Below are 14,961 nucleotides of genomic sequence, written 5' to 3'. Positions count from 1 at the left end.
TACCTGGATGTGCTCACTGACTTCTTGTGACTAAAGGGAGTGATTATTCTCATGACAAAAAAAGATTCTTCCCTTTGCAAAATAATTCACTTCTGGGTCTTCCCATCCCTTATTTTGTAAACTTCATGATGGCTTACTCTATCCCCAGTGCCTGGCCCACAAGAAGCCCTCAGTGGATTCACTGAAAGAATGATGGATGATGTGATCATCTCCATTTCTAAAGATAAGGAAAAAGAAGCTTATAACTCATTTGGTGGTGGTTTAGTCACTAAGTCATGTCCTACTCTTGGGACCCCATGGACTGTAGCCCGCCAGGCTCCTCTGTCCATGGGATTTTCCAGGCAAGAATATTGGAGTGGATTGCCATTTCCTTCTCCAGGGGATCTTCCTGATCCAGGAATCGAACCTGGGTCTCCTGCATTGTGGGCAGATCCTTTACCAACTGAGCTATGAGGGAAGTAGATGCTATCAATAAGTGGCAGAGCAGAAATTCAAAACCAGATCAGCTTGTGTCTTCCCTCCACTACACCACACTATGTTTCCCTTATCCACCCAAAAATGGAGCTCTCCCCTTCTTAGATAGGAGACATTCCAAGATCCCAAGGAAATATTCTAATTTCAAAACATCATGCCATGACTTGGCAGGTCCTCTAAGAGCTAAGCAGGATTACCATATGACCCAGCAATCCACTCCTAGGTATATACCCAAAGACCTGACAACACCTACCCAAATGAGCACATGTACACACATGTTCACGGCTGCACTATAGCCACAAGAAGGAAACAGCCCAAATATCCACCAATGGATGGATGGGTAAACAAACTGGCAGATGCATGCAATGGAATCTGTTATTCAGCCATAAAGAGAAATGAAGCACTGACATGTTACAACGTGAATAAAGCTTGAACATATACGGTACAGGAAAGACACCACACAGCAAAGGTCACATACTGTATGATTTCATTTATATGAAATAGCCAGAGTACATAAATTCACAGAGATAGAACACAAGAGTTGGGGGTTTTCAGCGTTGAGGGGAGGAGGAAATGGAGAAAAACTGCTTCATGGGTAGGGAGTTTCCTTTCGAGGGGATGAAAATGTTTTGGAACTAAATAGAGGTGATGATTACATAACAAGATGAGTGTTCTGAATGCCACTGAATTGTTCACTTTAACACGGTTAATTTTGTTATGTGAATTTTACCTCAATTTTTAAAAAAATCATATTCCAGGAGCTCTGAGGGCACTCAGGAACACCAAATGTTTCCCATGGCACTTATGCTTGCTGCTGTTCATGTGCTGGAGAAGTCCTCTTTTGGAGGAAGTTTGGTCAAACAGCTGGAGTACAGACAGCCTCAATTCAAACCCCAGATCAACTACTTATGTCATGAACTTGGGTGAATTTCTAAACCTCTGGATGCTGGTTTTTTCATCAGTAAAACTGCTACCTCGTAGGGTTGTTTTAAGGACTAAGTGAGATAATAATGCATGCAAAGCACTTGAACAATTCCTAGGACATGATAAATGCCCAGTAAATATCAGCTGCTATAATGATGATGATGGTCTGCTAAAGTGAGTTCACTGCTTCCAACCCCTCCATTTTCCAAAGTTTTCATCATATTTGCTCTCTAATACATTTTATGCTACAGAGATGTTTCTGCCAGGAAAGGAACTATTCTCCTCAGAGCAGACTGACTCCCAGCGAAGAGATCTCCAGCAATGAAATTCCAAAAATGTTCTGGAGGACCCTTCCCTCCTGGAAGTGAGCCCGACACAGAATCATTAGAGTGGTCCCTGTGCCCTCTGGCTGCCTGGGTAATTTAGTGCATTTATTGCTAGCTCTATTTCTCGGTGATTTGCTACGTGGGATGACAATGCTCCCCTCCTAGCACCAGGCTATTTCCTGTGCTCTGTGATGTGGCGATTTGGAGCTGTGGGAGACATCCCACGTAGCTGGTTGGCCAACTTCAGATATCCACCCTGGTCCAGATGGGTCACTAGGCTCAAAAAACATCCTGTCCACACCCTAATTATATCAAACCTGTGCCTCTCATCCATGCCTTAGGGCATACATTTGATTTTTTAAAAATAATCATTTGAAAAATGAAGCTACTTAGCAGCAGCAGCAACAATATATAAAAGAATATGCCATGAAAAGGAAGCCTCTTCTGCTCCCTGCCCTTCAGCCTCTCAGCCTTTCAGTTTTTCTCCTCCAAGATCATCATGACTGTTTCCTGTATACCCTTCCAGAGACAGGTTGCTCATACAAGAACATATATTTATTCCTCCTTCTATGACGCCCACGCATACTCTAGCACAAATGATACCATACAAGGAGTTGCCATCTTGTTTTCTTTTTTGAATACCATAACATTTATTAAGGAAATTAAATTCTTATTTTTTCAAAAGGCAAAAAAAAAATCTTCCCAGAAATACAACTACAGGTCTGAATGGCCTCTCTGAGGAATCCTTGCAAATATTTAAGTGATACACTAATCATCACATCTTGTTTTCTTTTTAAAAATTAGCTATCACGGTAGTATTCATATTAGTTCATGGAACTCCATCTCTTTTTAATGGCTGCAATGTATTCCATCTAACAGGTATCCAAAGATTTATCCAGCCAGTTCACGACTGATTGATATTTAGGCTGTTTCCAGTATTTTCCTTTAACAAGCAGGCTACAATGAATGCCTTCCTAGAAGGAAATGAGAATTCAACTTCCTTCTGTTGAGGTGTGGCTTCCTCCTCTTCCCTTAGCACTTTGCTTATACACTTGCCTATGGAGAAGGCAGTGGCAACCCACTCCAGTGTTCTTGCCTGGAGAATCCCAGCGGCGGGGGAGCCTGGTGGGCTGCCCTCTATGGGGTCACACAGAGTCGGACACGACTGAAGCGACTTAGCAGCAGCAGCATACAGACAGGACACGTTCATTACTTTGTCCTGTGTCCTGTACTGACTGTTAGGACACCCTGAATGTCTTGTATACAGCTTTTTTCAATAAATTACCAAAATACGTCACAGCTATTTTTCCTCCACAGTAATTGGTGCTTGAATCACTTAAATGGCAACACCAGCTGAAAAACGTATCTCCACAAATAAAGATTCAGGCAACCTCTTATGATCTCCTGCAGGTTTAGCGGAAGGAAATAAAACGGGTCACTGAGAATTAAATGTATTTATTTGCACATTCAGGAAAGGAAAACACTGTTCTTTGGCCATAGTCCCATGCCGTGAACAGTAACCACCGTTAATAAGAAATAACTGATTTTTTTCCCCTGAAAACCAGCCAATCAGCGACACCCTCACTTCAGTAACTATGCTTCTGCACGTGAGCAAATCCAGGCCGGCCCAAGCCTCCAAAAGCCAGCCAATCAGTGACAGTGTCCATGCTCCTAGACGACAGCCAATCAGCAAGCGTCTCACTCCCAGGACCTTTCTGGAAAACCAGCCAGCCAAAGGCAGCCTTGCTCCACGGATACATTAACACAGCTGAAAAGTCCTTACCTCCTGAAATCCTTTCTCTTCTGAAAATCCACTAGACCCCGCTCCCGGGCTTCCCAGACGCTTTCATAAAATCAGCTCCGGCTTTGCTGGGGGGACTTTGCCTTAAAAGTGCAGTTCCTACTTTTAGGCAAACAGGAAGTTCACCTTAAAAAAACAAACCAGACGTTAAATCCAATGTATGTTAGTTTGCAGTTTTGCAGCCCTTTTAACGGTTGGACCCAGCTGTTTATAGTGAGAGTTTGAACCTGTGAATGACGGATGTACTCTCTCACAGCTGTGAGATTATCAATCTCTGATTCTTGCAGTGGTTTTTATTACTTTTTTCAACCTTCCAGAAATATTTTTTTTTTCTTGAGGTGTAAGAGACATATAACAGTTTCAGGTGAGCAACATAATATTTTCTATTTATAAATATTGCAAAATGATCACAAGTCTAGTCAACAACTGTCAACATATAGTTAGAAAATTTTCTTTGTGATGAGGACTTTTCAGATTTACTTAGCAACTTTCAAATATGCGATAAAGTTTAAAGGCATCAGGCTTTACATTACATCTCCATGACTTATTTACTTTATTGCTAGAAACTTGTACTTTTTGGCCCTTTTCACCCATTTCTCTTAATCCTTACTCCTTCACCTGTGGCAACCACCAATCTGTGCTCTGTGTCTGTGAGCCTGGTTTTTTGTTGTTTTAAATATGTGTCGTGGGCTATTTTGTCTTTGTTTTATTTCAGTTAGCATAATGCCCTCAAGGCCCATCCATTTTGTTGCCAATGGCAAGATTTCATTCTTTTTATGACTGAATAGTGTTCCATTGTGTAATCTATGCTGCATCATCTTTATTCATCCATTGATGGACACACAGGTTGTTTCTATATCTTGCCTATTGTAAGTACTGCTGCAGTGAACACAGGGTTGCATACATCTGTTCAAATTAGTGTTTTCATTTTCTTCAAATAAATACCTTGGAGTAGAATTGTGGGATCATATGGCAGTTCTGTTTTTTATTTTTTGAGGAACTTCCATACTGATTTCCATAATCGTTGCACCAATTTACATTACCACAAACAGTGCATGAGGATTCCCTTTTCTCCACATTCTCAGTAACATTTGTTGTTTCCCACAATAATAGTCATTCTGACAAGTGTGAGATGATACCTCATTGTGGTTTTGATTTGCATTTCCTGTTGATTTAGTGGTATTGAGTATCTTTTCATGTACCTATTGGCGATCTGTATACCTTATTTATAAAAAATCTATTCAGATCCTCTACCCATTTTTAAAAGGGGATTGTTTAGGCTTTTTTGCTATTTAGTTGTATGAGTTCCTTATATATTTTGAATATTAACACATCATCAGATATCTATTTTTGTGTATATGGTGGTGGTGGTGATGGTTTAGTTCCTAAGTCATGTCTGACCATTTGCAACCCCTTGGACTGTAACCTACCAAGCTCCTCTGTCCATGGGATTTCCCAGGAAAGAATACTGGAGTAGTTGCCAGTTTCCTTCTCCAGGGGGCCTTCCCAGCCCGGGGATCAAACTGGCATCTCGATATCTCCTGCACTGGCAGGAAGGTTCTTTACCACTAGCACCACCTGGGAAGCCCTCTTTTATGGCAGAGCCAAAAGCAAAGAATCACAGTGCAGAAATTATTTTTGTTTTGTGCAATATTTTTCTCATGAGAAAAGCTTGTATATAAGGCAACTGCAAGTAGAATTGCCTTCCAGATGAGACTTCAAAAACAGTAGCAATTTTTTGCAGACAGTCTTACTGAGTTGAGTTGGTCACACACACAGACACACACACTAAAACCAAAGGGACACAGGAAATTTTTGGAGGTGATGGATAAATGTATTAATTGTGATGACTGTTCCCCAGGGAATACATATGCCTATACATACTCATCAAATATATACATTAAATATGTAGTTTTTGCATATATATTAAAAAGTTAATAATACAAACCAAAACCACAATGATCTAGAAGTAATCTAAGTGCCTACTGATAGATGAATGGATAAAGAAGTGGTATATATGTATATATAATGGATATTATTCAAACATAAGAAAAGAATGAAATCTTGCCATTGGTGACCATATGGATGGACCTGGAGGGCATTATGCTACTTCAGACTGAGAAAAACAAATACTATATGATTTCAATTATATGTAGAATTGGAATCTAAAAGCAAAAGAAATGAACACACTTAACAAAACAAACAGAGTCATAGACACAAAGAACAAAAGGTGGTTGCCAGAGGGGAGAGAGGTGAAAGAATGAGAGATATAGGTGAGGAAGATTAAGAGGTATAACTTCCAGTTACAAAATAAGAATCATGGATATGAAATGTACAGTGTGAGAAATATAATCAATAATAATGTAATGTCTTTATATGGTGACAGATGGTAACTAGAGTTATTGTGGTGATCATTTTGTAACATACAGAAGTATCAAATCACATTGTTGTGTACCAGGAGCTAACACCGTGTTGTAGATCAATTGTACTTCAAACAAACATGTGCACACTACTATATATAAAACAGAATCAACAGGGACCTACTGTATAGCACATGGAACTCTACTCAATACTCTATAATTACCTATATGGGAAAATAATCTGAAAAAGAATGAATATATGTATATGTATAACTGAACCACTATTCTCTACAACTGAAACTAACACAACATTGTAAATCATACACCTGAAACTAACAGCATTGTAAATCAACTATACTCCAGTATAAAAGAAAGGGAAGGACTTCCCTGGTGGTCCAGTTGTTAAGACCCCATGCTTCTACTGCAGGGGGCATGAGTCCTATCGCAGGTCAGGGAACTAAGATACCCATAAGCTGCACAGCCAAAACATGAATTAATTTAATTTTAAAAACTTTTAAAAATTCAAACTATCTTCCCTCTAACAAAAAATAAATTACATGTGAGTGACAAGCAATTCCAAGATCATTGCTAATTTAGTAAACACATCATTTTTATCATGAAGCTGTGATTCACCAAAATACATATTTCTATTGACACAACAACAATTTTATCTTCAATGCTGGATATTTTAACTAAATTTATAATTGTGTTTACATTACACTGAGCATGATTTCTCCTTAGCGAAAGTCCAATGGCCAAGGACAAGTTAACTTGGTTGTGACCACTACGGAAATCACATTAGAATGTAAATAGGACTTCCCTGGTGGTCCAGTGGTTAAGAATCCGCCTGCCAATCCCACATGCTGCAGGGCAACCAAGCCTGCTTTCTGCAGCAACTGAAGCCAGACCACCTAGAGCCCATGCTCCACAAGAGAAGCTGATGCACCACTATGAAAGAGTAGCCCCTGGTTGCTGCAACTAGAGAAAGCCAGAGCGCAGCAATGAAGACCCAGGACAGCCAAAAATAATATGTAAAATTTTATAAATGTAAATGAAACATGCCTAGACCATCACTTTTGGGAATTTTATAAGAAAATCCTGCAAAGCAACGACCTATTAAGATCCAAATCACTGGGGAAATATAAAGAAAGAAAGAGGACTCTAATTTAGACGCAATTTATTTCAGATAAACAAAAAATATGCTTTTAGAGACACTTATCTAGTGGTACAGGAGGTAAGAATCCGCCTACCAATGCAGGGGACATGAGTTCGATCTCTGGTCCAGGATTCCACATACCAAGAAAACACTAAAGCCACAACTACAGAGCTCACATGCTGTACCTGCCAAAGCCCATCAGTTAGAGTCTGTGCTCTGCAGTAAGAGAACCCACTACAAGGAGAAGCCCGTGCATCACAACTAGAAAGCAGCCCCACTCCCTGCTCCTACGGAAAGCCCCACGCAGCAACAAAGACAGCGCAGCCGGTAAAAAAAAGCTTTTAGAGTAAGTATATCTCATGGAGGATTTTCTTTTATCTCAAAGTATATATGCATAAGAAAGTAGAAATGATTCAAATTTAATTGGGTATCCTGTTTATATTTCTTAAATCTGGAAACACTATTCCTTCAGCCTCTGTGGCTTCCTGTTTCTGGTCATCTCTGTCTATAATGCCACCCTCCTCCTCTTCAGTGACCAAATCCTAACTGTTTTTCAATGCCCATCTCAAAACTCTAGTAATAATAACAATGATCCCTTAGTGACAGCTAACTCAGTGCGAGGCACTGTTCTAAGTGCCTTACATGTATTAAATCATTTATTCCTCCCTGAGGTAACTACTCTTGGCAATCATAGTACATACCATAAGGTAGGTGTTATTTTTCCTATTTTATGGATGAAGCAATTAAGCAGAAAGAAATTAAGTGACTTCCCAGAAGTTACAATCAGTAAGTGGTAGAGCTGGGAATCAAAGTCAAACAGTGGCTCTGGCCTGCATTCCTGGACATGCCCGAGGTCTCTCCAGCTTTGATCTATGCGGCTCTCTTGGGACTCTGAGCTGCTTTCTCATCTAATATCTGAACCACATGATCATGCAGCTTATTATACTGTCATCCCCTTGTGAAGGAGCCTGAAATTACTAAACTTGTCCACATTTCTCCACTTAAAAGGAATTCTGCAATAGCCAAGAGGTAGGAGCAACCTAGTGTACCTGGAGAGATTAAAAGATATGTATGTATATATGTGTATATACACAACACACACACACAATGGAATAATTTTCAACCTTTAAACAGAAGGACATTCTGACACATGCTACAATGTGGATGGAACTTGAGAACATATGCTAAGTGAAATAAGTCAGTTGCAAAAAGTCAAATGCCATATAATTCTTTGTATGTGAGGGAACAAGAGTAAATGAATTGGTAGAGACAGAAAGTAGTGGCTGCATGGGCTCAGGGCAGGAGGAAATGGGGAGCTGTTGTCTAATGGGTATGCAGTTTCAGTTTTGCAAGATGAAAGAGCTGTAGAGACGAGTTGTAAAACATGAGTGTACTAACCATACCGAGCTGAACACTTAAAAATGATTAAGATGGTAAATGTTATGCTGCTTTTACCATAAATAATTTTTTTAAAAACAGAGAAAAAAGAATTTTGCATTTGCCTTCTTAGTCACTCCCTTCTCACCTGCTCTCTAGGAAGCCAGTTTTTGGCAGTATCATATCTGGGTTTTTGGAATGAGAGAGAGAGGAAAAGAGAACAACTGGGAAGCCAAACTCTGGTATCTGCATCAAAAAAGACAGAGAAATTTACTGTAAGGTAAAGGAGAATGGACATTAAGTTGAAGGAAGGGTGAGGCAGTCACCTGCTTTGGCTGGTTATGTGTGATGGGGTGTTGGGGCAGATTTTTTCAGTTAAGAATTTAGAACAAGCAGTGGAAAAAGGTTTTCTGGTTAGCAGTAAAAGGAATGAGGCAAGGAGAATTTTAAAAGGTGCTCTGAGTTCTGATTTGGATTGTCTTTGATATTCCTCTAGAGACCTTAACAACAATTCTAATTGCTTTTGGTCACCAGACTGTTTCTCTGTATATAACTCTGGTGCAAGAACAACAACAATAATAATATGGGATTAAACTATGTAAAATGGACAGTATTTGGTTTCTAATCCATAAAAATGACAATTTTTGTATGATTCAACCTAATAAGTGATATTTATGGAGCAGCTGCCATGTTCAGGCATAGTTCCAAATGCTTTACATGTGACAATCTATTTTAAACCTCATGACAACCCTATGAAGAAGTTTCCCTACTTCACAGTTGAGGAAACTGAGGCACAGAGATTAAGAAAACATCCCAGCTAATAAGTGGTTGATCTAGTATCTGAACCCACTGAGCTCCACAGCCAATGTTCTGAAACATGTGGGGCTTTGATTTTATATGCAAGGTACTGAGCTAGGTGGTATGGGAAATGCAAAGATCAGTGAGAAAGTAGTGAGATCAGAAAGAAAGTGAGAAAGAGCTATAGGAAATGGAGATTAAGACATGGCCTCAGATAATGAGAAGACAGCAAGTAACAGCAGAAGCCTGTGAAGCAGGGGATTCACAAACACAGCAGAAGGCAGCACAATGTGGGAAAGTATGGCCTGAGGAATGGAGAGTCATTGGTGGGTCAGACGATGCACCTCCAGGCACGGGGGAGAGAAAACAGGGGTTGGTTGATCTCTTGCTCAACATTTATCCCACCTATGGAATTTTCCTGAGTGTGTTAGATATCTACTGCAGCATAACAAATTACTTTATAATGCAGCAGTTTTAAACAACAAATGTTTATTTCCTTACAGCTTGGGTCAGGAATTCAGGATTGACTTAGCTGAGTGATTCTGGTTCAGGATCTCTCATGAGACTTCATTCAATATACTACTGATCAAAGTGGTGCACTTGTTACAAGTGATGAACCTACACATTATAATCACCCAAAGTCCAGTTTACATCAGAGTTCACTCTTGTACATTACAAGGGTTTAGACAAAAGTACAATGAAGGACATGTATCCATCACTACAGTGTCATATAGAATAGTTTCACTACCCTATAATCTCTGTACTCCACCCATTCATCCCAGCCTCCCTGTTGTTTCCATTGTTTCCTGTTAATTCATGGAAAACATCTTTTTTACTGTCTCTGTACTTCTGCCTTTTCCAGAAAGTCATATGGTTGGAATATTAAAATATGCAAAAATCCTCAACAAAATTTTAGCAAACAGAATCCAACAGCATATTAAAAAGATCATACATTATGACCAAATGGGCTTTATCCCAGGGATGCAAGCAAGGATTCTTCAATATTTGCAAATCAAGCAATGTGATACACCACATTAACAAACTGAAAGATAAAAACCATATGATTATCTCAATAGATGCTGAGAAAGCCTTTGACAAAATTCAACACCCATTTATGATAAAAGCTTTCCAGAAAGCAGGTACAGAAGGAACATACCTCAACATAATAAAAGCCATATATGATAAACCCACAGCAAACATTATCCTTAATGGTGAAAAATTGAAAGCATTTCCCCTAAAGTCAGGAACAAGACAAGGGTGCCCACTCTCACCACTACTATTCAACACAGTTTTGGAAGTTTTAGCCACAGCAATCAGAAAAGAAAAAGAAATAAAAGGAATATTATAATACATAGTCTTTTCAATAACACACATTTTAAGTTTCCTCCAGGTCTCATGACTTGATAGCACATTTCTTTTTAGCCCTTATTGTAATTATTGTTTTCAGCCACTAAGTTTTGGGGTAATCTGTTATGCAGCAATAGATACCTCAATATTCTTCCAGAGTATCCCATAACTAACCTCAGGGGAAAAAAGATGTTTATTTTTGTATTCAGTTATTCACCCAACTTAAACCCAACAGAGTGTATTTGGCTTCGGATATGGTTAGATCTAGACAGCTCAACTGATGTCAACAGGGCTTTGTGTCTGTTTTCTATTGTTTCCACATCCCTCACTGACAGCTCTAAACTTTCCTGGATTTTATTAGAAGAAAGATTCATACAGAAGAAAAGTATCTTCTTTCTTCTGACCTGAGTCATCTGCTATAACAGTGAGTCATGTTTTTGATCTTAAGTCACAGAAAACTCTACCAGCAGTGGCTTAAATAAATATCCCACAGGGATATTTATTATTTCCTTAGAAGAAGTCAGGAGTAGGAGGTCTGCTGCTGCTGCTGCTAAGTCGCTTCAGTCGTGTCCGACTCTGTGCAACCCCACAAACGGCAGCCCACCAGGCTCCTCCGTCCCTGGGATTCTCCAGGCAAGAACACTGGAGTGGGTTACCATTTCCTTCTCCAATGCAGGAAAGTGAAAAGTGAAAGTGAAGTCCTCAGTCATGTCCGACGCTTAGCGACCCCATGGACTGCAGCCCACCAGGCTCCTCCATCCATGGGAGTTTCCAGTCAAGAGCACTGGAGTGGGGTGCCATTGCCTTCTCCGGTAGGAGGTCTGCTGCTGCTGCTAAGTTACTTCAGTCGTGTCCAACTTTGTGTGACCCCACAGACGGCAGCCTACCAGGTTCCCCCATCCCTGTGATTCTCCAGGCAAGAATACTGGAGTGGGTTGCCATTTCCTTCTTAATGCTTGAAAGTGAAAAGTGAAAGTGAAAGTGAAGTCGCTCAGTCGTGTCCAACTCTTAGCGACCCCATGGACTGCAGCCCACCAGGCTCCTCCATCCATGGGATTTTCCAGGCAAGAGTATTGGAGTGGGGTGCCACTGCCTTCTCCTAGCACTTGTCAAATATCAAAGACTTAAGTTCTTTCTATCCTCCAGTCTAGTTTCATGCTCGTTGCCTCACAGTTATAATATAGCTTCCCCTGCTCCAGGCATCACAACTGCCTTCATGACGGGAAGGAATGACAAGGAACAAAGATTATATAGATGAACTCACAAACAAAAAAATTGGGGTAAGGGGCGTACTCACAATTCTTTTAATTAGACAACTTTAGTTCTAAAACAAGAGGATGGGAGGATGAGTATAGGTAACAGTATAAACCCAGGCATGGAGTGGGAGGAGTCCGAGGAGGGCAGAAGGTTAGATTAGAGAGTATTTAATTGCACTCATCTCACACGCTAGTAAAGTAATGCTCAAAATTCTCCAAGCCAGGCTTCAGCAATATGTGAACTGTGAACTTCCAGATGTTCAAGCTGATTTTAGAAAAGCCAGAGGAACCAGAGATCAAATTACCAACATCCACTGGATCATAGAAAAAGGAAGAGAGTTCCAGAAAAACATCTATTTCTGCTTTATTGACTATACCAAAGCCTTTGACTGTGTGGATCACAATAAACTGTGGAATATTCTGAAAGAGATGGGAATACCAGACCACCTGACCTGCCTCTTGAGAAATCTGTATGCAGGTCAGGAAGCAACAGTTAGAACTGGACGTGGAACAACAGACTGGTTCCAAATAGGAAAAGGAGTACATCAAGGCTATATATTGTCACCCTGTTTATTTAACTTATATGCAGAGTACATCATGAGAAACGCTAGGCTGGAAGAAGCACAAGCTGGAATCAAGATTGCCAGGAGTAATATCAGTAACCTCAGATATGCAGATGACATCACCCTTATGGCAGAAAGTGAAGAGGAACTAAAAAGTCTCTTGATGAAAGTGAAGGAGATTAAAAAAGTTGGTTTAGAGCTCAACGTTCATAAAATGAAGATCATGGCATCCGGTCCCATCACTTCATGGGAAATAGATGGGGAACCAGTGGAAACAGTGGCTGACTTTATTTTTGGGGGCTCTGAAATCACTGCAGATGGTGATTGTAGCCATGAAATTAAAAGACGCTTACTCCTTGGAAGGAAAGTTATGACCAACCTAGATGGCACATTGAAAAGCAGAGACATTACTTTGCCAACAAAGGTCCGTCTAGTCAAGGCTATGGTTTTTCCAGTAGTCATGTATGGATGTGAGAGTTGGACGGTGATGAAAGCTGAGCGCTGAAGGATTGATGCTTTTGAACTATGGTGCTGGAGAAGACTCTTGAGAGTCCCTTGGACTGCAAGGAGATCCAACCAGTCCATCCTAAAGGAGATCAGACCTGGGTGTTTATTGGAAGGACTGATGTTGAAGCTGAAACTCCAATACTTTGGCCACCTCATGAGAAGAGTTGATTCACTGGAAAAGACCCTAATGCTGGGAAAGATTGGGGCAGGAGGAGAAGGGGACGACAGAGGATGAGATGGCTGGATGGCATCACCAACTCGATGGACATGGGTTTGGGTAGACTCCGGGAGTTCGTGATGGACAGGGAGGCCTGGCATGCTGCGATTCATGGGGTTGCACAGAGTCGGACACGACTGATGTGACTTAGCAGCAGCAGCAAAGAGTCGGACACGACTGAGCGACTGAACTGAACTGAACTGAAGGAGGGGAGGAGGAAATAAAAGGGTATCATGGATCTATGATAACATAGTCAGCCATCGGTTTCCCAGGGGATTGCTTCAAGGACCCCCACAAATACCAAAATCCACACCAGCTCAAGTCTCTTACATAAAATGACACAGTATTTGCATATAACCTATATACAACCTCCTGTATATTTTAATCACCTCTAGATTATTTATAATCCCTAAGACAACCTAAATATTATGTAAACAGTTGCCGGGCACACAGCAAAACAAGTTTTGCTTTTTTAGGAACTTTAAAAATTGTTTTTCAAATATTTTCTATCCAAGTTTGGTTGAATTTGTGCATGTGGAACAATGGACATGGAGGGCTCACTGTATTTCATTTAATGCTCACAATAGCCACATGAGGTCAGTATCACTTAATTTCCACTCAATCCCCAAGTTCCAGAGAAGAAAATTAAGAACTGGGGAAGGGGAGTCATTGGCTTGAGTCACTCACTCAAGAAGTGGATATTGGCAAGAACAGAATTCAAACCCAGGCGTTTCTGATTAGTTCCCATGCGGACTCCAGAGTCTCCAGAGTTAACAGATACCAGCACTGGTTCCCTACAGAAAGCTTAGTCACTAAGCTGTGTCTGACTCTTGTGATCCCATGGGCTATAGCCCGCCAGGCTCCTCTATTCACGGGATTCTCCAGGCAAGAATACTAGAGTGGGTTGCCATTTCCTTCTCCAGGGGATCTTCCTGATCCAGGGATCAAACCTAGGTCTTCTGCATTGCAAGTCCTTAAAGATAAGGACTGATTAAGGCCCAATTAAGGTCACTTTCTAGACCTTTCTGAAGGCAACTGACCAGCTGCTGACTAGCAGCCTATTATCTGAAGTATTTGGAATAGGGTGGGAACCTCACTGAGAAACATCTGCAATCCTCAGTCTGAGATGAGATTTCTAACTAAATTTAAAAAATAAATAAAGCAAAACAAACAAACAAAAAACCCTACACCAACAGTGAAGCCAAAGAACAAGTACCCAGAACTTGTGTTCGCTGCACAGTCCCAGCTCATCAGGGTCTCACCAGAAGATGGAGCCGCAGCGGGGCCCAAAAGGAAAGGGCGAGCCGAGTCAGGGGAACTGCAAGACATGGGCGCCCAGCTGCCTTGGGATGGCCCGTTTGGTATGTTCTCATTTTTGTAAAATATAAGGATCTTAACGAAAATTCACTGAGGATGTAGTCTAAACTGTTAACATGATCTCAGGGTGGAGGAATAGAGGAGACCAAGAGTTTACGTTTTTCTCTAGTTTATACTGCTGCAAAGACTGATTTTTTTTTCTCCCCTAGAGGTAGAAAAAAATCCAATTATATTGAAAACAAAAAAAGCAGTACTATCTAGGTAAAGAAATGACATCTAAAAAAATAAAGGTCAGAGACAAGCTCAACCCTAGAGGAAGAGATTCTACTCTTCCTGCCCGGCCTCACCCCCAAAACTGAAAACCTGGTCCCAGAACCCCCGCCCGGGGGACTGCATCCCTGGGAGCAACCTGGGACCCCCCCTCCCGTCTCTCTCTTCCACCAAACCAGTCTCCGGGTCCCGTTTCCCACCCACCCTCTCCGCCGCCACCCAGGCCTACTCAGCCCCGGAACTCAAATGAGAGTGGGCGGCCCCTGGC

At 41.0% G+C, this 14,961-nt stretch overlaps 1 long non-coding RNA gene across 1 annotated transcript in view; it reads right to left on the bottom strand.

Annotated features, from left to right (window-relative positions):
- Positions 1-14,901, bottom strand: part of LOC133251408 (uncharacterized) — a 56,288-nt gene extending 41,387 nt beyond the window's left edge. The window contains exon 1 of the long non-coding RNA XR_009737599.1: positions 3,508-14,901. This is a non-coding gene — a long non-coding RNA (uncharacterized LOC133251408). The remainder of the gene's footprint in view (positions 1-3,507) is intronic.
- Between the last annotated feature and the right edge of the window lie 60 nt (positions 14,902-14,961).

The sequence above is a fragment of the Bos javanicus genome, chromosome 7, assembly GCF_032452875.1.
Source record: "Bos javanicus breed banteng chromosome 7, ARS-OSU_banteng_1.0, whole genome shotgun sequence".
Lineage (NCBI taxonomy): Eukaryota > Metazoa > Chordata > Mammalia > Artiodactyla > Bovidae > Bos > Bos javanicus.
This window is presented reverse-complemented; position numbering and strand designations above follow the sequence as displayed.